Genomic DNA, 22,296 nt, shown 5'->3' on the forward strand with positions numbered 1-22,296 from the left:
TTTGATGGAATTCTATTTTTCTATTCTATTGGGCCAGTCCAGTGTGTGTTCTTTCCAACATCAAGCAGTTCTCAGCAAATACTGACTGGGTGTCCTACAAATTAACTCAATTCTGACACTGTCTGCCTGAGCATAGTGTCAGATCTCACAAGTTAAGGGCTCAATCCTACAAGACTGCACCTCCCTCCCCTCCCCTCAGACACCAATTGCAAGTCCAGGCTGTCACCTGGGCTTCTGGCCCGCTGGATTAGAGATTCCCATCACCCACTCTTTGCATTCAGGTATTTTGATTAATCAGTTCATAGGACTCAGAGAGATTTACTTACTTTACTAGTTATAAAGAATAATATAAAGGATAGAAATGAACAGTCACATGAAGAAGCACATAGGGCAAGGTACTCACAAAGGGGTTCAGGGCTTCCTAGCTCTTTCTTGGGGGCACAACTATTACAGTACTTCTATATGTTTACCAGTCAAGAAGCTCTCTAAACCCCATCCTTTCAGATTTTATGGGAACCTCATCACATAGGCATGGTTGTTTAAATCACTGGCCATTGGTGACCTGAGTTCAATATCTAGTCCCTCTCCACTCTCCAGAGGTGAGGGCTTGAGGGTAGGTAGTGTGGGGTGCAGGCGGGGGTGGGGGTTTGAGGGTGGGTAGTGTTCTTGCCTGGAGAATCCCAGGGACAGGGGAGCCTGGTGGGCTGCCATCTATGGAGTCGCACAGAGTCAGACACGACTGAAGTGACTTAGCAGCAGCAACAGCAGCAGCAGCAGTGGGGACTGGTGGACATGACTGAGTGAATTCACTTTCACTTCTCACTTGCATACATTGGAAAAGGAAATGGCAACCCACTCCAGTCTTCTTGCCTGGAGAATCCCAGAGACGGAAGAGCCTGGTGGGCTGCCGTCTATGGGGTCACACAGAGTCAGACATGACTGAAGCAACTTAGCAGCAGCAGTGGGGACTGAAAGTTCCAACCTTCTAATCACAAGATGATTCCCCTGGAAACTGACCCCCATCCTTAGGTTGCTTAGGGGTTTTCCAAATATCACACCATTAACATAACTTTTTCTATCTTCGCTTAGTAAATTTGAAGGGTTTTCCGAGCTCCATACTAGGAATAAGATGGAGACCAAATATATATTTATTATAAATCACAGTATCATAGCCGAGGAACAGTTTCCTTCTCAAGACATTGATTATATAAATGGTTACCAGGATTCCCCTTCACAGTCATGAAGCTCTAGATTTGGAATGGACATAATTTTACTTAAGAAGGTGTTTTTCTAACTCTCTTTCCTTTTAATACCCTGAACATCCATCTGTTAATTATTTTGACAATGTATCCATCAGTTCAGTTCAGTCGCTCAGTCCTGTCCAACTCTTTGCAACCCCATGAATCGCAGCACGCCAGGCCTCCCTGTCCATCACCAACTCCCGGAGTTCACCCAGACTCGCATCCATTGAGTCCGTGATGCCATCCAGCTATCTCATCCTCTGTTGTCCCCTTCTCCTCCTGCCCCCAATCCCTCCTAGCATCAAAGTCTTTTCCAATGAGTCAACTCTTCACATGAGGTGGCCAAAGTACTGGAGTTTCAGCTTTAGCATCATTCCTTCCAAAGAAATCCCAGGGCTTCCTTCCAAAGAAATCTTCAGAATGGACTGGTTGGATCTCCTTGCAATCCAAGGGACTCTCAAGAGTCTTCTCCAACACCACAGGAGTTGCTAATTAAACAATTGCACTCATTTCACATGCTAGCAAAGTAATGCTCAAAATCCTTCAAGCTAGGCTTCAGCAGTATATGAACCAAGAACTTTCAGATGCATAAGCTACATTTAGAAAAGGCAGAGGAATCAGTGGATCAAATTGCCAACATATGTTGGATCATAGAAAAAGCAAAGAAATTTCAGGAAAAAATACCTACTTCTGCTTCATTGACTATGATAAAACCTTTGATTGTGCAGATCACAACAAACTGTGGAAAACTCTAAAACAGATGAGAATATCAGACCACCTTACCTGTTTCCTGAGAAACCTGTAAGCAGGTCAAGAAGCAAGAGTTAGAACCATACACTGAACAACAGACCAATTCAAATTTGGGAAAGGAGTACATCAAGGCTGTGTATTGTCACCCTGTTTATTTAACATATATGCAGAGTACATAATGTGAAATGCCAGGTTGGATGAATCTCAAGCTAGAATAAAGATTGCCAGGAGAAATATCAACAACCTCAGATACACAAATAATACCACTCTAATGGCAGAAAGCAAAGAGCAACTAAAGAGCCTCTTGATGAGGATGAAAGAGGAGAGTGAAAAAGCTGGCTTAAAACTCAACATTCAGAAAACTAAGATCATGGCATCCTGTCCCACCACTTCATGGCAAATGGATGGGGAAACAATGGAAACAATGACAGATTTTATTTTCTTGGGCTCTGAAATCACTGCAGATGGTGACTGCCGCCATGAAATTAGAAGACGCTTGCTCCTTGGAAGAAAAGCTATGACAAACCTAGACAGCATATTAAAAAGCAGAGACATTACTTTGCAGACAATGGTCCATCTAGTCAAAGCTATGGTTTTTCCAGTGGTCATGTACAGATGTGAGAGTTGGACCATAAAGAAGGCTGAGCACCAAGGAATTGATGCTTTTGAATTGTGGTGCTGGAGAAGACTCTTAAGAATCCTTTGGACTGCAAGGAAATCAAATCAGTCAATCTTAAAGGAAATCAAACCTTGAGTATACACTGGAAGGACTGATGCTGAAGCTGAAGTTCCAATACTTTGGCCACCTGATTCAAAGAGCCGACTCATTGAAAAAGACCCTGATGCTGGGAAAGATTGAAAGCAGGAGGAGAAGGGGACAACAGAGGATGAGATGGTTTTATGGCATTACTGATTCAATGGACATGAGTTTGAGCAAACTCTGGGAGACAGTGAAGGACAGGAAAGTCTGGCGTGCTGCAGTCTATGGGGTCACAAAGAGTCAGACATGACTGAGACTGAAGAACAACAACAACACATACACACACATTCAACAAACTCTCATAAGCTTCTTCTCTATATGTTTGACTCTATTGGTAGGCTTTAATGAGAAAACACTAGCTCCTATTTTATAAAAAAGAATACTATCTTAGCCTTGCTTCCCCCCAAAAGCAGAACCCAAGGTAAAAACTTCCTTGCAGATAGGTTATTTTGGAATAAATTTTCTATAAAGCAAGACTTCAGGACAGGAAAAGCCAAACAGGAAGAAGGCAAGGCCAACAGAAAGCTGTGTTGCTAGGTTGGTCTTTATTATGAGCAGTCACTGCTTGATCTACTAGGACCTCCCAAGGAGCCTTATTTCAGAAGTTTCCATTCTCGGGACGCAGGTGAGTACATCTGCTCTTCTCTCCTATTGGTCAAGTGTGGCTTGAGCAAATTTATTCCTCCGAATTTTGTGGTTTTAAGTGCAGAGCAGTATTCAATGAAGTGATATCAGAGAAATCACAGGGTAAGAAACTAGAGGTGTGTGATCACAGCAGGGACACAGAGAAAGCCTCAGTCTAATTTCCTCTGTATGAAAAGATTAAAGTCTACAGGAACTAGCTGCCATAGAAGTAGCTCAAGTAAGAAGTAGACCTGACAAATTTTTTAAGTAATGCACAAAGCTGTCCACCACAAATCAATAAGATCATAGGATTTGAAACCAAGAGGCAACTTTCAGGGATGCATTACTTGTCCAAATGCTATACATCTGCTCATGAACATGCTCCCAACAACTTACGTCAACTAAAGAGAGAAAGAGAGTTTCCTCTGTATTGTCCCTGCCACCAGAGAGAAATGTAGCAATTCCCTCTAGCACAAATTTTCAGCAAGGAAGACATATGTCATACTCCTGAAGCATGATTTGATTGTTTGGTGGAGAGATAAAAGACAAGTATCATGAATTCAACAAATACAAGATCATGCATGGCTAAAAATATTCAGCAACAGTCTAAAAAAAGAATGTAAAAACTCATGATTAATCATTATTTTTCATGAAGAATAACTGAGTCTCCAAGACAAACCATTCTTGAGGCTCAAAAGCAACAAGACTCCCTGAAGTTCAGCTTAAAATGATCTCTGGGCATCATATTTATGTGATCATTCCATAAGAGAGGTACACAATTAGACAAAAATGAAAGTTTCTCTTATAAGGCAAAATTCACTCAAAACCTCCATGCACAGACAAAAGATATGACAAAAAGTAAATTAAAACAAAATTAAAGTCTGCATTTATTTATTCAAACCTTGCTGGTCTTGAAATAAGCCATGATGAGTAAGACCCTAAAGAAAATTAGGCTATGTGCTTAGGAAAACAAGATAGCTAGCAGACCAAAAAAACTGTCTTTCTCTTAGGGTTTCTATGGGAATTGGAGGTTAAATTCAGTTTACTTTTTGCAGCAGGCAAAAATTTTATATATAGTGTTTCACAGAGTGGAAGGAGCTCCCTGAGTCAGTCCACCAACCTGAACCAAGAGGGTTGACACCAGGGCTGTCCACATCTCTTACCACACACTTGAAGGCCGCTAGATTCTCCTCCAAGTGAACCAGCAAATGTCAATAATGTCAGGAGAGTAGGCAGAATTTCCAAGGAAGAAGTTCTGTATAAATGCTAATGTAATTATCTTGAGTATAAGCCTAAGCTTTTTTTTTATTCTCCCTATTAATCATGTTCACAATTAAGGCCAAGTCACAAGGCTTAATGACTTAATGAAGGAGGCAGGGCCACTTAGAACAAAGATACCTACAGATGAAAAGGAAGTAACTTAGAGGAGGTCCCCATCAGACAGAAAAGGCAAGTCATACCCCATCTGGAGGGAAAAAAAAAAGACTGGGGGCAGGGCAATGTGTAGGAGGAAGAATTTTCTGGTCCTATAGGGCCCAAGCATTCCTGTCTCTCTGATCGTTAGCTCAGGCAATGGGAACAGACAGTAAAGGATAGAAATCTAAGACAAAGAGGAGGCAAGATGACCGGTCCAAGTTCAACGCATGAAACAGGCCACTCAAAGCTGGTGCACTGAGACACCTGAAGGGATGGGATGGGGAGGAAGGTGGGAGGGGGATTCAGGGGGACAAGTGTACACCCATGGCTGATTTGTGTCGATGTGTGGCGGAAACCACAACAATATTGCAAAGTGATTAGCAATATTACTCCAATAAATAATTTTTTTAAGTGATTCAGATGTGCCTGTAGGCCAATCAGTTCATTTCAGTCACTCAGTCTTGTCCAACTCTTTGTGACCCAATGTACTGCAGCACACCAGGCCTCCCTGTCCATCACCAACTCCTGGAGTTTGCACAAACTCAAGTTCATTGAGTCAGTGATGACATGCAACCATCTCATCCTCTGTCATCTCTTTCTCCCACCTGCAATCCTTCCCAGTATCAGGGTCTTTTCCAATTAGTCAGTTCTTCCCATCAGGTGGCCAAAGTACTGGAGTTTCAGCTTCAGCATCAGTCCTTCCAATGAATACTCAGGACTGATTTCCTTGAGGATTGACTGGTTGGATCTCCTTGCAGTCCAAGGGACTTCCTAAAGTCTTTTCCAATACCACAATTCAAAAGCATCAATTCTTCAATGCTCAGCTTTCTTTATGGTCCAGTTCTAACATCCATACATGACTACTGGAAAAACCATAGCTTTGACTAGATGGAACTTTTTCAGCAAAGTAATGTCTTTGCTTTTTTAAAAATATAAATTTATTCATGTTGATGTATGTTTTTGCTTTTTAATATGCTGTCTAGGTTAGTCATAGCTTTTTTTCCAAGGAGCAAGCATCTTTTAATTTCATGTCTGCAGTAACCATGTGTGGTGATTTTGGAGCCCCCCAAAATAAAGTCTGTCACTGTTTCCATTGTTTCCCCATTTATTTGCCATGAAGTGATGAGACCAGATGCCATGATCTTAGTTTTCTGAAAGTTGAGTTTTAAGCCAACTTTTTCACTCTCCTCTTTCATGTTCACCAGGAGGCTTTTTAGTTCATTTTTGCTTTCTGCCATAAGGGTAGTGTCATCTGCATATCTGAGGTTATTGATATTTCTCCCAGCAATCTTGATTCCAGCTTGTGCTTCATCCAACCTGGCATTTAGCATGATGTACTCTGCATATATAAGCACAGTGACAATATACAGCCTCGACATACTCCTTTTCTGATTTGGAACCAGTCTGTTGTTCCATGTCCAATTCTAACTATTGCTTCTTGACCTGCATACAGATTTCTCAGTAAGCCAATGTGGGGAGCCAAAAATGTAGCTGATGGTAAAGACTTTCAAGTCTGCATGGCCCTTGCATGGAAAGGCCATAACTCCCCAGTAGAGACTGGGTTGGGAGTGGATATCCTTGGTCGGGCTACTTACTAGGTGGGACTTAGTCAAGACCTGAGGATCTGAAGAACCTAGGAAAACCTGGGAAAAACTAAGTCAGCTGGAGTCTTAGCCAATAATTTCTGCAGTAAAGTCAACACAGTGACCAGAAAATGCGTAAAACTCTTTCTTCCCCTCTGCCATAAAGATGAATGAGCTATCTTCTATATCTAGATACTATGTTGGTTGGGGAAGACTACTTTATAACCTTGAGTTTGGTGGAATAAGTTTGGATTTTTAAGTAAAAAGACACATTTTTTTTTCATTTTAACTAAGATCTTTATTAAACAATGTATTCACCATCTTGTTCCACTATCTTCTGCCATTTTTCAAGCAACTTCATAATTTCATCTTCTCCCAAATTTTTATCTTCTTGAGGAAAGAACTGTTCCATGTACCTTTTATACTTGTTCAAGGAATGGAAATTTTGCCATTAAGAGGGTTTTGTAAAAGCAAATAAATGGACATTTGTAGGTGCAATGTCTGATGAATATGGCAAATGAATCAGAACTTCTCAACCAAATATTACTGTTTTTGTCTGGTCATCAAAGAAATATGTGATTTGTGTTATCTTGATGGAGGATTATGCATTTTCTGTTGACTAATTCCAGATGCTGTTCATTCAAGTGGTGCTTTCAGTCTGTTTAATTTGGAACAGTACTTGTTGGAATTAGTAATTTGGTTTTCTGGAAGGAGATCATGATAGAGGACTCCCTTCCAATCGCATCATGTACACAACACCACCTTCTTTGGATGAAGACCAGCCTTTGGTGTGGTTGTTGGTGGTTCATTTCACTTGCCCCATGATCTCTTCCCTTCCACATTATTGTACAGTACCCACTTTTCATCACTTGTCACAATGTGTTCTAAAAGAAGAACATTTTCATTATGTTTAAGTAAAAAATCACATGTGAAAACACAATCAAGAAAGTTTTTTTTTTTTTTGCTTAACTTATGTGGAATTCAAACATCAAAGTGATTAACAAAACCAAGCTGGTGTGGATTATTTTCAGTGCTTGATTTGGGTACTTTGAGTATGTCAGCTATCTCCTATGTGGTATAACATTGAGTGTTCTCAATTTATACTTGGATTTGATCCCTATCAATTTCAACTGGTCTAACCAACCATGGAGCATCTTCCAGTGAGAAATCTCTAGCATGAAACTTCACAAACCACTTTTGTGTCATTTGATCAGTCACAGCATCTTCTCCATACACTGCACAAATCTTTTGTGTTTCAATTGTTGTTTTACCTTTCTTGAAATAATAAAGCATAGCATGCCAAAATGTTGCTTTTTTATTCCATCTTCAATATTAAAATAGCTACACAAAAATTCAATTTTGATTAAAAAAAATTTTAATGTATGCTGATATGACAGCTGTCACAATATAATCTAACAAAATTGTTTTGAGTGACCTTAAAGAAAGCTAAGAGCTACATTGTAAAGAAAGAGACATTGTAAAGCTAAGAGACATTGTAAAGAAAAAAATCAAATGTACCTTTTGGCCAATTCAGTAATATTTTTTTTCTAAAAGTGAGACTATTATAATTAATTGACACACTTAAATCCCCTTGTCAACCTCCAATAATATGTAGACTTGACAGAAAAATGAAAAAAATTATAGTAGATAATACTACAGTATTTGCACATCTGATTTGTGTCATTAATGATAGACTAGACCATGCTGAGGTAATAACCCCCAAGCTCCAGTAGTTTAACACAATTATTTCTTACTCATGCAGCATGTCCATTTACATCAAGGGGGCTGTGGTTGGGGAGTCTCTAGTCCATGTCATCCTCACTCCAGAATCCAAGAGTGAAGCTTCCATCATTTGGAATATTTCAGATTTTTCTGGCAGAAGAAGAGAGAAGTGGAGGGTCTTATAGCAGTAATTAGATACTTTGGTTCACATGTTACTTTTGCCCACAACCCACAGGTCAGACTAGTTACATGGTCCCATCCAGATAGAAGACAGATGGACAAGAGTAATCTCCATGGGCCAAGAAGAGAAGTGAACAGGAAAAGGTGAGCTAATGCTAGTGAAGTCTCTACCACATAGAGTCTTACCCTAATACAAAAATTACTTTTAAAAAAGATTAAATTACCCAAATTTCATGTTACTGCCCAGAATTAAAAATGTAAGTACCCCATCCACCCAGGTCATCTTTTCTTTCTCAAATTTATCTCAGAACTGGCCTGGGCTTCTTTACCCTTAACCCACTCTCCCGCTGTTATTTTCCTTCCAAATCCTTTCCACAGTGCCTGCATGAAATTACCCATTCCTAGGGAAACTCTTTTCTTTGTTCCCTCATTTTCCCTTGATATCCAAACATTTCCTGGTCTTTACCAAGTCTACTTGGACCCTGCAATGTTCTCATAGCACCCACACTTCCCATAGATTCCTCTGTTTCTGCGGCACCCATGCAGCTAAATCCCAACATTTGTAGGACTTCAATAGTTTAGCATCCCAAGGTTCCAACAGTCAAGGGCTCATTAAAATGGAACTAATCAATAAAGTTCAGTCTCAGCTGTCTGGTACTTTGAAAATTGCAAAAATCTGGTCCACTTAAACTGCATTAAGATTTGAGATCAATTCTAGTATTTTATGACCTAGTCGTTTTTTAGTTTTTAAAAAGCTTTCTTCTTGCTTTGTGTCACCTTACTCATGAGGGCTGATGTGAAACCTAGAACTTCCTCTGATTCAACAGTATATGGGCAAAGTCAGAAAACATCACCCTGATGTTTGTCCCCCTAGCATATGCACTGCTTGAAAATTTGAAATCACTCCAAATACTTCCCCAAATTCGCCCACATATTTGCATTTTCTTTACCACGAGCTTCCACAACACCAATTATTTGTGTCATTTCCCTCTCCGTCTTTATCTAGAGGTTATAAACCTTTCCAATCTATCCTCTAACCTGGACCAAGACAACAATTTCTACTAAAAATTGGTTCATGGTGCTGACTTCTCCCAGATTTAAAACTACAAAGGTAAAGGGTATCATTTAGCCTGATTCTTTTTGTATATGTCTGCAGGGAAATTGGTGGAAATTAAGAACAGTGTGGTCAGGGAATTCACTGGTCTTTTGTCAGGGAGTGGAGCAGCCTCATAGGAAAGCTTCTCACATTTCTCATATGGGTGCTACCTGTATACTCCCAAGGGCCTTCAGTAATTGTTTGCCTCTTACCATTATGTCACTTCCCTATGCCCTACTGAGAAGCTTATCATCCAGCAAACTGTACCAATATGGTCCTAATGAGACTGTAAACCTGAGATATAGATGTAGACAGACCTTCTCCTGAAGCAACATTTTTCATCCTACAAAACAGAAAGGAAAAATACGAACAAAACTTTCCTAAAATTACCGATGGAATTTATGTCAACCTGTGATCTCTTATGTCAAAGTTCTTAGGTTAACCTCTAATCTCTTCTTAAAGGTGTTTATCTCTTCTCTACTTCCCTCCTCAATAATTCTTTGAATATAATAGCTCATGTTCCTGATAGTCACTAAATATTTGGCAGATTGTGTTTTCTCAAAGATGGCTGCAACAATTTATATATCCCATTCCATATGCTCCTCTTATAATGTGATTGACACTCCCCCTACTGAGAGGCAGCACCTCTATTCCTTCCACTGACTGGGCGAGCTTGAGACTGCCCCTACCAACACACCAAAAGAAGTTTCTGAGGTTAAACCAGACAAAAGAGACAGCATCCACCTCCCTGTCTATATCAGGACACTCACCCTTAGAACCCAGTGACCATGCTGCAAATAAGGCCAAATTAGTTCATGCAGAGAGACCACATGGAGAAACACAAATGGAGAGGCAGCTAGTACCAACTGCTAGTTGAATACATGAACTTTTGATGATTCCTGCTCCCAGCTTCATGTCTTGTACCTGATATGCCCCAGGCAACATGGAGTGAGAACCCAGCCCTGCTGTGTCCTGCCCAAATTTGTTACCCACAGAATTCAAGAGTATAATAAATGTCTATTTTATTCCACTCAATTTTGGGTAATTTGTTATGCAGCCATAGTAACCAGAACAAAATCTTTCCTGATATTTTATCTCGTTTCATCTTTACTGTCAGAGTGACTTTCACAAACAATATAAAAATTACATGATAACATCTAGAGTAGTGAAAAGATCATTTATACCCATCCACATTTCAATAAAATAGGGTTTTGTTTCTCCATTTATAAAATGAAGGCTATTTTCAAGGTCAGGAATTAAAACAGTTGGAATGTTTTTTATCTTTATTTCTCATTGGAAGAGGGAATATTTTTCAAACTAAAACTGTTCTTCCTATTGATGAGGCCCTTGAGTCCATAGAATATATAGTATTTATTTTAGTGTTTCCTTGGCTTCCTTTAATTTCTAAAGTCAAAAACAGAGGACAGCAGTTTCAAAGAGACCAGTAGTAACTTCAGTGCCCATTAATCTGAGAGGAAGCCAGAGCAAGCGACCTGCAGGGCTGGTTGCCATAATGATAAAATTACTAAGAACCTCTTTAGTAAGGAAAAAGAGTGGGTGAGGAATAAGTGAGAAATGTCATGGAAATATTAAATAGTAATAAGGGATAAAACCTTTCCAATAACCTTTCTGTAATTGAAAGACAGTTTTCATTTTAACTTTTTCATCAGTTACAAGGAAACTCAAATTGAACTTCTTTTTTCTGTCTACACTCCCACACCATTCAGGTATTCATCTAGCTTCTAGCTTTGAATCCTTCCTCTTTTCTCACAAGTTCATAATTTGTATATCCAGCCCAGACCTTGTCCTAACACTCCAGACTCACACAACCTTCTGCTTCCCAGAATCTCCCCCTGATATCTAACACTCATCTCTAGTTCAACTTCTCCACAGACTCCTGATGTCCCTCCCCAAACCTGTTCCTGTCTCATAAGTGATAGAAATTCTACCCTTCCAATGACTCAGGACAAGTATCACTTTAAACTCACTTTCACAAACAACAGCCCTCCTATCGGCAAATTCTGGTGGCTCTAGCCTCAGATCATATCCAGAATCTAAACAGTCTCATGACCTTCAACATCAACTCTCATCTAGAAAATTATTGCCATCACCTCCTAACTGGTCTCCCTGCCTTCATCCTTTCCTTCCTATGCTGTGTTCTCACCCCAGGAACCAGAATGATCCTCTAAGAATGTAAGTCTGATCATGTGCTTCCTCAGCTTAGATTCCTCTAATGGCTTTGCATCTCATTCATAATAAAAGCTCAAATCCTTAAAATGTCAAATAAGGCCCATCATGATTGTTCCCTTATTACTCCTCTCTTGCCCTATCCAGGGTCACCAGGCTCCTGACTGTGCCTAGAAGACACCAAGCACTCTCCTACCTTGATGCTTTTGGGTTTACTCTTTGCCAAGAACACCTCAAACCTCAACCCCACCCCATATCTGTATGGCTCATTCCCCACATTCACCTTATCAGCAAGGCCTTCCCTCACCACCCTATTTAAAAAAACAAATACCATATCTTCCAGGTTCCTCTTCCCTACTTTTTTTTTTTTTTGAGTACAAACATATGTTTAATTACCAGGATCACTGCTCTTTGTTAAAATCTTGCTCACTTGAGCTAGCATATTTGGGCTTGCCATCTCATCTTATTAAGAACAGAAATTTGGTGTAAATGATGTGTTTCCACCTGTGTCTCCAAATAAATTTCATGGTTTATAATTATTTTTTACATGATATTATACCTGTTTCAATGCCATTCTCCCAAATCATCCCACCCTCGCCCTCTCCCACAGAGTCAAAAAGTCTGTTCTGTACATCTGCGTCTCTTTTGCTGTCTCACATACAGGGTTATTGTTACCATCTTTCTAAATTCCATATATGTGTGTTAGTATACTGTATTGGTGTTTTTCTTTCTGGCTTACTTCACTCTGTATAATCGGCTCCAGTTTCATCCACCTCATTAGAACTGATTCAAATGTATTCTTTTTGATGGCTGAGTAATACTCCATTGTATATATGTGCCACAGCTTTCTTATCCATTCATCTGCTGATGGACATCTAGGTTTCTTCCATGTCCTGGCTATTACAAACAGTGCTGTGATGAACATTGGGGTACATGTGTCTCTTTCAATTCTTGGTGTGTATGCCCAGCAGTGTTCCCTACTTTTTTTATCTTCAAGGAACTTATTACACCCCAACATTAAAGAAATTAAATAAACAGATATGTTTGTTCATTCACTTACTGCATATCTTCCCCATTTAGAATGTAAGCTCCATTAAAGTAAAGTTGTTTTTGTTTTTGTTTTTTTGTCTATTTTGCATATGACTGAATTTCCAGTGCCCAGAATAGTTTCTGGCATATAATAGTCACATAAATGGCAAGAATAACATACACCTATTGATGAATGAACAAACAAAGGAACAATTGGACCATAGTCAATTCACAGCCAGGCACCACCTGTGCTGAAGGCAGAAGGCACATGGAGAATTCTGGATTATGCTCACATCTTCCTGGACAGCTCCTGGGTCCCCAGGGTGCTCTGAAAATTCTCCTGAGTGCAATGTGATGACAGCAAGACTTGAGGGTCTTGGGTCACTCTTGTCTTCACCCCAGGGGATAGAGCTTTGTTCTATGAAAAGTGGAAGCTTTATTACCCAGAAGTCTGGTATTAAAATTCATGAAGTGTTTGGATGATTCTGGACAAATTACTTAACCACATTGAGTCTTGGGTTCCTCATCTGTAAAATAAAAACAGGAGCAGTTATTTTTCATAACTGGTGTAATAAAGATTAAATGAGTTAATACATGGAAACAATGATTGTTGTTGTGTTTCTGTGTTAGTCACTTAGTCATGTCCAACTCTTTGTGACCCTGTGGACTGTAGCCTGTTAGGCTCCTCTGTCCACGGAATTCTCCACGCAAGAACACTGGAGTGGGTAGCCATTCCTTTCTCCAGGAGATCTCCCCGACCCAGGGACTGAGCCCAGATCTCCTGCATTGTAGACAGATTCTTTACTGTCTGAGCCACCAGGGAAGCCCATCTGTAAATTATAAATGGGCATAAAAGCTGTAATTATGTAAGAAAACCACCTTGATTTGAGCCTGTTGTGTTGAGTCACTAAATTGTGTCTGACTCTTCATGACCCCATGGACTGCAGCACGCCAGGCCTCCCTGTCCCTCACTGTCTCCCAGAGTTCGCCCAGGTCCATGTCCATTGCATTGGTGATGCTCTCCAGCCATCTCATCCTGTTACCCTCTTCTGCCTTCAATCTTTCCCAACATCAGGGTCTTTTCCAATGAGTCCTCTGTTCATGTCATTTGACCAAATCAGCACCAGTCCTTCCAAAGAGAATTCAGGGTTGACTTCCTTTAAGACTAACTTATTTTATCTCCTTGCTGTCCAAGGGACTCTCAAGAGTCTTCTCCAGCACCAGAGATTGAAAGCATCAATTCTTTGGTGCTCTGCCTTCTGTACGGTCCAGCTTTCATAACCATAGGTGATTATTACAAAGATCATAACCTAGACTATATGGACCTGTGTCAGCAAAGCGCTGTCTTTGCTTTCTAACACACTGTCCAGGTTCATTATAGCTTTCCAACCAAGAAGCAGTCATCTAATTTCAAGACTGTAGTCACCATCTGCAGTGAATGTTAGAGCCTATAAAGAAGAAATCTGCCACTTCTTCCACCTTTCCCCCTTCTATTTGCCATGAAGCAATGGGGGGCAGATGCCATGATCTTAGTTTTTTTTTAATATTTAGTTCTAAACTGGCTTTTTCACTCTCCTCCTTATCCCTCATCAGAAGGTTCTTTAGCTCTGCTTTGCTTTCTACTGTTAGGGTAGGATGATTCACATATCTGAGGTTGTTGATGTTTCTCCCAGCAATCTTGATACCAGCTTGTCACTCATCCGACCTGGCATTTCTCATTGTGTGCTTTGCGTATAGGTTAAATAAACAGAATGACAATAAACAGCCTTGCCATCCGCCTTTCTCAGTCCTGAACCAGTCAGTTGTTCCATATAGGGTTCTTAGATTTGAGCCTCAGTTCAGTTCAGTTCATTCACTCAGTCGTGTCTGACTCTTTGCGACCCCATGAATCGCAGCACGCCAGGCCTCCCTGTCCATCACCATCTCCCGGAGTTCACTCAGACTCACGTCCATCGACTCCGTGATGCCATCCAGCCATCTCATCCTCGGTTGTTCCCTTCTCCTCCTGCCCCCAATCCCTCCTAGCATCAGAGTCTTTTCCAATGAGTCAACTCTTCTCATGAGATGGCCAAAGTACTGGAGTTTCAACTTTAACATCATTCCTTCCAAAGAAATCCCATGGTTGATCTCTTTCAGAATGGACTGGTTGGATCTCCTTGCAGTCCAAGGGACCCTCAAGAGTCTTCTCCAACACCACAGTTCAAAAGCATCAATTCTTTGGCACTCAGCCTTCTTCACAGTCCAACTCTCACACCATACATGATCACAGGAAAAACCGTAGCCTTGACTAGACAGACCTCAGTCGGCAAAGTAATGTCTCTGCTTTCCAATATGCTATCTAGGTTGGTCATAACTTTTCTTCCAAGGAGTAAGCATCTTTTAATTTCATGGCTGCAGTCACCATCTGCAGTGATTTTGGAGCCCCCCAAAATAAAGTCTGACAACATTTCCACTGTTTCCCCATCTATTTCCCATGAAGTGATGGGACCGGATGCCATGATCTTCGTTTTCTGAATGTTGAGCTTTAGGCCAACTTTTTCACTCTCCTCTTTCACGTTCATCAAGAGGCTTTTTAGCTCCTCTTCACTTTCTGCCATAAGGGTGGTGTCATCTGCATATCTGAGGTTATTGATATTTCTCCTGGCAATCTTGATTCCAGCTTGTGTTTCTTCCAGTCCAGCGTTTCTCATGATGTACTCTGCATATAAGTTAAATAGCAGGGTGACAATATACAGCCTTGACGTACTCCTTTTCCTATTTGGAACCAGTCTGTTGTTCCATGTCCAGTTCTAACTGTTGCTTCCTGACCTGCATACAGATTTCTCAAGAGGCAGGTCAGGGGGTCTGGTATGCCCATCTCTTTCAGAATTTTCCACAGTTTATTGTGATTCACACAGTCAAAGGCTTTGGCATAGTCAATAAAGCAGAAGTAGATATTTTTCTGGAACTCTCTTGCTTTTTCCATGATCCAGCGGATGTTGGCAATTTGGTCTGTGGTTCCTCTGCCTTTTCTAAAACCAGCTTGAACATAAGGGAGTTCATGGTTCACATATTGCTGAAGCCTGGCTTGGAGAATTTTGAGCATGACTTTACTAGCATGTGAGATGAGTGCAATTGTGCGGTAGTTTGAGCATTCTTTTGCATTGCCTTTCTTTGGAATTGGAATGAAAACTGACCTTTTCCAGTCCTGTGGCCACTGCTGAGTTTTCCAAATTGGCTGGCATATTGAGTGCAGCACTTTCACAGCATCATCTTTCAGGATTTGAAACAGCTCAATTGGAATTCCATCATCTCCACTAGCTTTGTTCGTAGTGATGCTTTCTAAGGCCCACTTGACTTCACATTCCAAGATTTGAGTCTACTTAGTAATTAAAGCAGAGTCACATATTCAGTGTAACTGATGGGTACCTGATTAGTCACAGAAAAGGCCAAAATGACTGGTTGGCTACTTATGTGAGACTTACTGGTCTGAAAGTGGAGGGAATTGGGCAACTTTTTAATACCCACAAGTGATGGGTAATCTACATACATTATTTCATTTTATCCTAATAAAAATTCATGGAAGATAAGTATTAATATTACAAAAATCACGTTAAAGTGATAAATGAGGTTCAGAGAGTTTAAGTAACTTACCAAAACTACCCTGGTCAGGTAGCTAGAAATTACAAGACCATTTCCAAAACACCAAGTCATAGTCTTGGACTTTAAAAGTCAAACTTCTCCACCAATGATTCTTAAATGTATTAAAGACAGGTGTTCCACATAAAATGTGGATGAAAAGGATATAACAGAAGATGAAATATCTAATTAAAATTCATAGAAAATGAGAAAACTTTGATACAAAAGAATACATATTCTATGATTCCATTAAGATAAAATTCTAGAGCAGACAAAAATAAGCTATGGTGATAAATTCAAAACAGTGATTACCTTGTGTGTGTTGGGGCAGGGGCAGGGATTAATTGAGAAGGGGCTATGGGCTTCCTTTGTGGCTCAGCTGGTAAAGAATCTGTCTGCAATGCAGGAGACCTGGGTTCGATCCCTGAGTTGGGAAGATCCCCTGGAGAAGGGAAAGGCTACTCTTTACAGTATTCTGGGCCTGGAGACTTCCATGGACTGTATAGTCCATGGGGTCACAAAGAGTTGGACATGACTGAGCGACTTTCACTTTGACATGGGAACTTAACAAGGAGATAGAAATCTCTTACACCTGGATAATGAGTTATATGGTAAATACATTTGTCAAAACTCATGAAACTGTATACTTAAGATATGTGCATTTCATTGGACATAAATTGTTGTCTTAGTCTGTACCAGCTGCTTTAAGGCTGGTAGCTTATAAAAGAAAAAAGTAAAAGCATTCAGTTCAGTTCAGTTTACTTCAGTCGCTCAGTCATGTCCGACTCTTTGTGACCGCAGGAATTGCAGCACGCCAGTCCTCCCTGTCCATTACCATCTCCCGGAGTTTACTCAAACTCACGTCCATCGAGTCGGTGATGCCATCCAGCCATCTCATCCTCTGTCGTCCTGTTTTCTTCCTGTCCCCAATCCCTCTGAGCATCAGAGTCTTTTCCAATGAGTCAACTCTTCTCATGAGGTGGCCAAAGTACTGGAGTTTCAGCTTTAGCATCATTCTTTCCAAAGAACACCCAGGACTGATCTCCTCTGGAATGGACTGGTAGGATCTCCCTTCAGTCCAAGGGACTCTCAAGAGTCTTCTCCAACACCACAGTTCAAAAGCATCAATTCTTCGGCGCTCAGCTTTCTTCACAGTCCAAATCTTGCATCCATACATGACCACTGGAAAAACCATAGCCTTGACTAGACGGACCTTTGTTGGCAAAATAATGTCTCTGCTTTTCAATATACTATCTAGGTTGGTCGTAACTTTTACTCCAAGGAGTAAGCATCTTTTAATTTCATGGCTGCAATCACCATCTGCAGTGATTTTGAAGCCCCAAAAGATAAAATCTAACACTGTTTCCACTGTTTCCCCATCTATTTCCCATGAAGAGATGGAACCAGATGCCATGATCCTCGTTTTCTGAATGTTGAGCTTTAAGCCAGCATTTTCACTCTCCTCTTTCACTTTCATCAAGAGGCTTTTTTAGTTCCTCTTCACTTTCTGCCATAAGGGTGGTGTCATCTGCCTATCTGAGGTTCTTGATATTTCTCCCAGCAGTCAGATTCCAGCTTGTGCTTCTTCCAGTCCAGTGTTTCTCATAATGTACTCTGCATATAAGTTAAACAAGCAAGGTGACAATATACAGCCTTGATGTATTTCTTTTTCCATTTGGAGCCAATCCATTGTTCCATGTCCAGTTCTAACTGTTGCTTCCTAACCTGCATACAGGTTTCTCAAGAGGCAGGTCAGGGGGTCTGGTATGCCCATCTCTTTCAGAATTTTCCACAGTTTATTGTGATCCACACAGTCAAAGGCTTTGGCATAGTCAATAAAGCAGAAATAGATGTTTTTCTGGAACTCTCTTGCTTTTTCCATGATCCAGCAGGTGTTGGTAATTTGAACTCTGGTTCCTCTGTCTTTTCTAAAACCAGCTTGAACTTCAGAAAGTTCATGGTTCATGTATTGCTGAAGCCTGGCTTGGATAATTTTCAACATTACTAGCATGTGAGATGAGTGCAATTGTGCGGTAGTTTGAGCATTGTTTGGCATTACCTTTCTTTGGGATCGGAATGAAAACTGATCTTTCCAGTCCTGTGGCCACTGCTGAGTTTTCCAAATTGGCTGGCATATTGAGTGCAGCACTTTCACAGCATCATCTTTCAGGATTTGAAACAGCTCAATTGGAATTCCATCACCTCCACTAGCTTTGTTCATAGTGATGCTTTCTAAGGCCCACTTGCCTTCACATTCCAGGATGTCTGGCTCTAGATTAGTGATCACACCATTGTGATTATCCGGGTCGTGAAGATCTTTTATGTACAGTTCTTCCGTGTATTCTTGCCATCTCTTCTTAATATCTTCTGCTTCTGTTAGGTCCATACCATTTCTGTCCTTTATCGAGCCCATCTTTGCATGAAATGTTCCCTTGGTATCTCTAATTTTCTTGAAGAGATCCCTAGTCTTTCCCATTCTGTTGCTTTCCTCTATTTCTTTGCACTGATCGCTGAGGAAGGCTTTCTTATCTCTTCTTGCTATTCTTTGGAACTCTGCATTCAGATGCTTATATCTTTCCTTTCCTCCTTTGCTTTTCACTTCTCTTCTTTTCACAGCTATTTGTAAGGCCTCCCCAAACAGTCATTTTGCTTTTCTGTATTTATTTTTCCATAGGGATCTTCTTGATCCCTGTCTCCTGTACAATGTCATGTACCTCAGTGACAAGGTCTCTCTTACCTTGGACGTGGGGTATCTCTTCACGGCTGCTCCAGCAAAGCACAGCTGCTGCTCCTTACCTTGGATGAGGGGTATCTTCTCACCCAAAAGCATTAGTTGCATCCAACTCTTTGTGACCCCATGGACTGTACCCTGCCAGGCTCCTCTGTCCATAGAATTTTCCAGTCAAGAATACTGGAGTGGGTAGCCATTTCCTTCTCCAGGGGATATTCCCAACCTAGGGAACAAACCTATGTCTCATGTCTCTTGCATTGGCAGGTGAGTTATTTACCACTAGCATTACCTGGGAAGTCCAAACTTATAAACTACTGGAATTTATTTATCATAGTTCTGGAGGCAGAAGGCCACAGTGCTAGCACAGTAGGGTTCTGGTGAAGGTCCCTTTATGGGCACCAGATTTCTGGCTATGTCTTCAAGTAGTAGAAGGGGCAAAGGCGCTCTCTCTGGAGTCTCTTTTATAAAGGCATTAATCTCACTCATAAAGGCTCTATGTATTTGAGGGAGAGTACAAAATCATTCAAACCATAGCATTTTTTAAAGTTTTTATCATAGAAATTTAGGGGGGTTTCAGGCTTGCAACCTGAGTGAAAAATAAAGGCATTGTTTTAAGGACTTGTATTAATCCTTGGGAAAATCCAATGATGTTGGTTCAGAAATCAAACTCATCTCCAAGATGAAGAAGGTTAAGTAAACAATATAGAGTAATTTTTGTCTACACAAAAGTCAGGAGGAGTAGAAATAGGATTCAAACCTTAGTGGAATGTAATTAACCCCCCACTAAAGCTGTCTCTTAAGATAGCTTGTTGTAGCAACAATGAAGCTGGAAAAGGGAAGTATGGGTTCATTTTCCCCATGTAAATACCAAATCTTTAGCCTCAGCATCATGTGGATAAAGAGAATATATGAATACTAAGTAGCTAGTCCAGACCTTATTCAAAGAGGTGTGTTAGTAGGAAATTTCGAGGAAAATGATAATTTGTGAGTCATAGGGATAGGAATGGTTAGATTTTGTCTCATACTACAATATATCTTATTTCTGTTTATTCATATTTCACCTTACTTAAAATTTTAAAAAATTAATCTTATCATCATAGGAATAAAATAAGCATATGACTTTGAATTGTAACGAAGAATAACCATTATATTGAATAGCCACCATAACCAAGATTAAAGTTATTTCAAATGAATCCCATTTAAAACTAATGTGGAAGGTTTAGCCACATTGTATTGTGTGGTCTATTTTTAACACACCTCCTTATACACAATAGCTCTGATTTAACATGGGAGAAGAGGCAAGAATAAAAATGTCACAGAATAGATAGGAGCCTTATGGCACATTATTTCCCAAAAGTCCCTTCCTTTAATGACTGAATTCACTACACCTTCCTTAGAAAGGCAAAATGATAGGTAATTTAAATTCAAACAACGTGTAGGACATAGCCAACTTAGCAAGTCACAAAAAAGAATTCAGAGGAAGCAAGGACGATATTAACCACCATAAAGAAAACAACAGAAGATAAATAATATAATCTTGCTTACCACACAGGCCTCTAATTATAGGGGATAAAACTTCCTTGATATTTTTCTCAAATAAGACATTAAACAGGCCTCAGAAGAGAAAAGCATTTATTTTGGTGAAAGAAACATAAATAAAATAGTTGCATGATATAAATAATGTCAATACTAAAGAATGTAACTGGTGCAAGCAAAAACTTTTGCAAAAACTAAGTACAGTGCATAGGAGTTCACGTCTGTTTCAGGAGGTGTTAACACAGTGCTGTCAACTAGAATTTTCTGTTGTGATGGAAATGCTTTCTGATCTGTCCATTGTGGTAGTCACAAGCCATGTGTTGCTAGTTGAGCACTTAAAACATGGCTAGTGTGACTGAGGAACTGAAGTTTTAATTTTAATTAATTTAAATTTAAATAACCAAGTGTGGCTAGCGGCCATCTTATTGGACAGTATAGCCTTAGAACGGTTTCAAAGAAATAGACAAGACTTTGAGACTGACCTTGTCTTCAAACAAACCCCTGATGGCTCTGTAATTTCCCAAACTGACTTGGGAACATTAGTCAGTCTGTATGGCTTAAAGAGTTCAATGTGTTGCAGATACCTGCTCTTCCCAGGGGTGAAATGTATAGCCATGTCTGATGAAGGTTTGCCTCACAGCAATGAAATGGATTGTGACATTTGGAAACACTCTTACTCCTAACCCTGGCCCATGAGATTCCCAGAGCATGGCCTTACACAGAACTGATGTAGTCCTTTATCTGATCTTGGATTCTAAACAAAGAAAATAACAAAGTCTCCTGGTGTGCTTCTTGAGAAAAAAAATTAAATTGATCTGACAGCCTAGCTTCTCTTCAGTAAGAGCTTATTGCTGTTGCTAATAGATTTCTTCCATGTGACGAGCTCCTCCACATGCTATAATGCTATAACATTATAATCCACTATAATCCTCTAACTTTCTATTCTACCCAAATGAATTTAGTCCTTGGTGGAAACCACCTGTGGAGTCTATGTGGTGAAATTCCCTTCAACTAACCAAAGCATTAAGCTTTTGTTATGAAGGAGTCATAAATTTAGCTAAAGATGGAATGCAGATTTCATTTAATCAACTGCTAATAACTGCCTGGAGCAGTTATTAATAATAACTTAATAAAGAAATAATGTCTTGAGGTGCCTTGAAGTGCCTTTAGTGGGAAATCATGCTGTGATTGTTTAGTAATATTTTCCATAATGGAGACTTTGTTTTCTGAGCTTCTATCGGCCACCCCTATGTGAGCCAATGTGAGGATACACAGTTGAGGAAAACATTGTCTAGATACATCTGTCACTAAATATCCTAGAAGAGTGCATCATAGATATGACAGAAGGAAAAAGATAATAGAGATCAATGTCAATGGGAAATATGGCAACTGGCATACTGGAAGAGGTGGCATTTGAGCTAGATTTTGAAAGATGCATGATCTGTGGAGTAATAATGTGGAAGCATTACTGGCAATAACAGACACAGGGATGCATATCCTGTCAAAGGAAGGGCAAATGTGTGACAAAGGCAGAAAGAAGTGCACTGAAAGATGCTACCAAAAAGATGTGGAGTCAAATACAAAAAGGCATTGGATACCATGCTACAGAACTTGTTTTGTAGTGATAAATAGACATCAAAAAACTTTGAGGTCAGAGCTGCATTTTAAGAAGACAAGTTTGACTGTCATGAGCAGGAGGGATAGGTAAAACAAGATGTCAAATGTAGCAGTCATTTTATTAACTTATTTGCAATATAATATACCCTTCAAAAAATTCTAAAATTAATTGAGAGGGCTTATTATAATCATATAATACTCACCCA

The sequence above is a fragment of the Oryx dammah genome, unplaced genomic scaffold (genome assembly GCF_014754425.2).
Source record: "Oryx dammah isolate SB20612 unplaced genomic scaffold, SCBI_Odam_1.1 HiC_scaffold_11058, whole genome shotgun sequence".
Lineage (NCBI taxonomy): Eukaryota > Metazoa > Chordata > Mammalia > Artiodactyla > Bovidae > Oryx > Oryx dammah.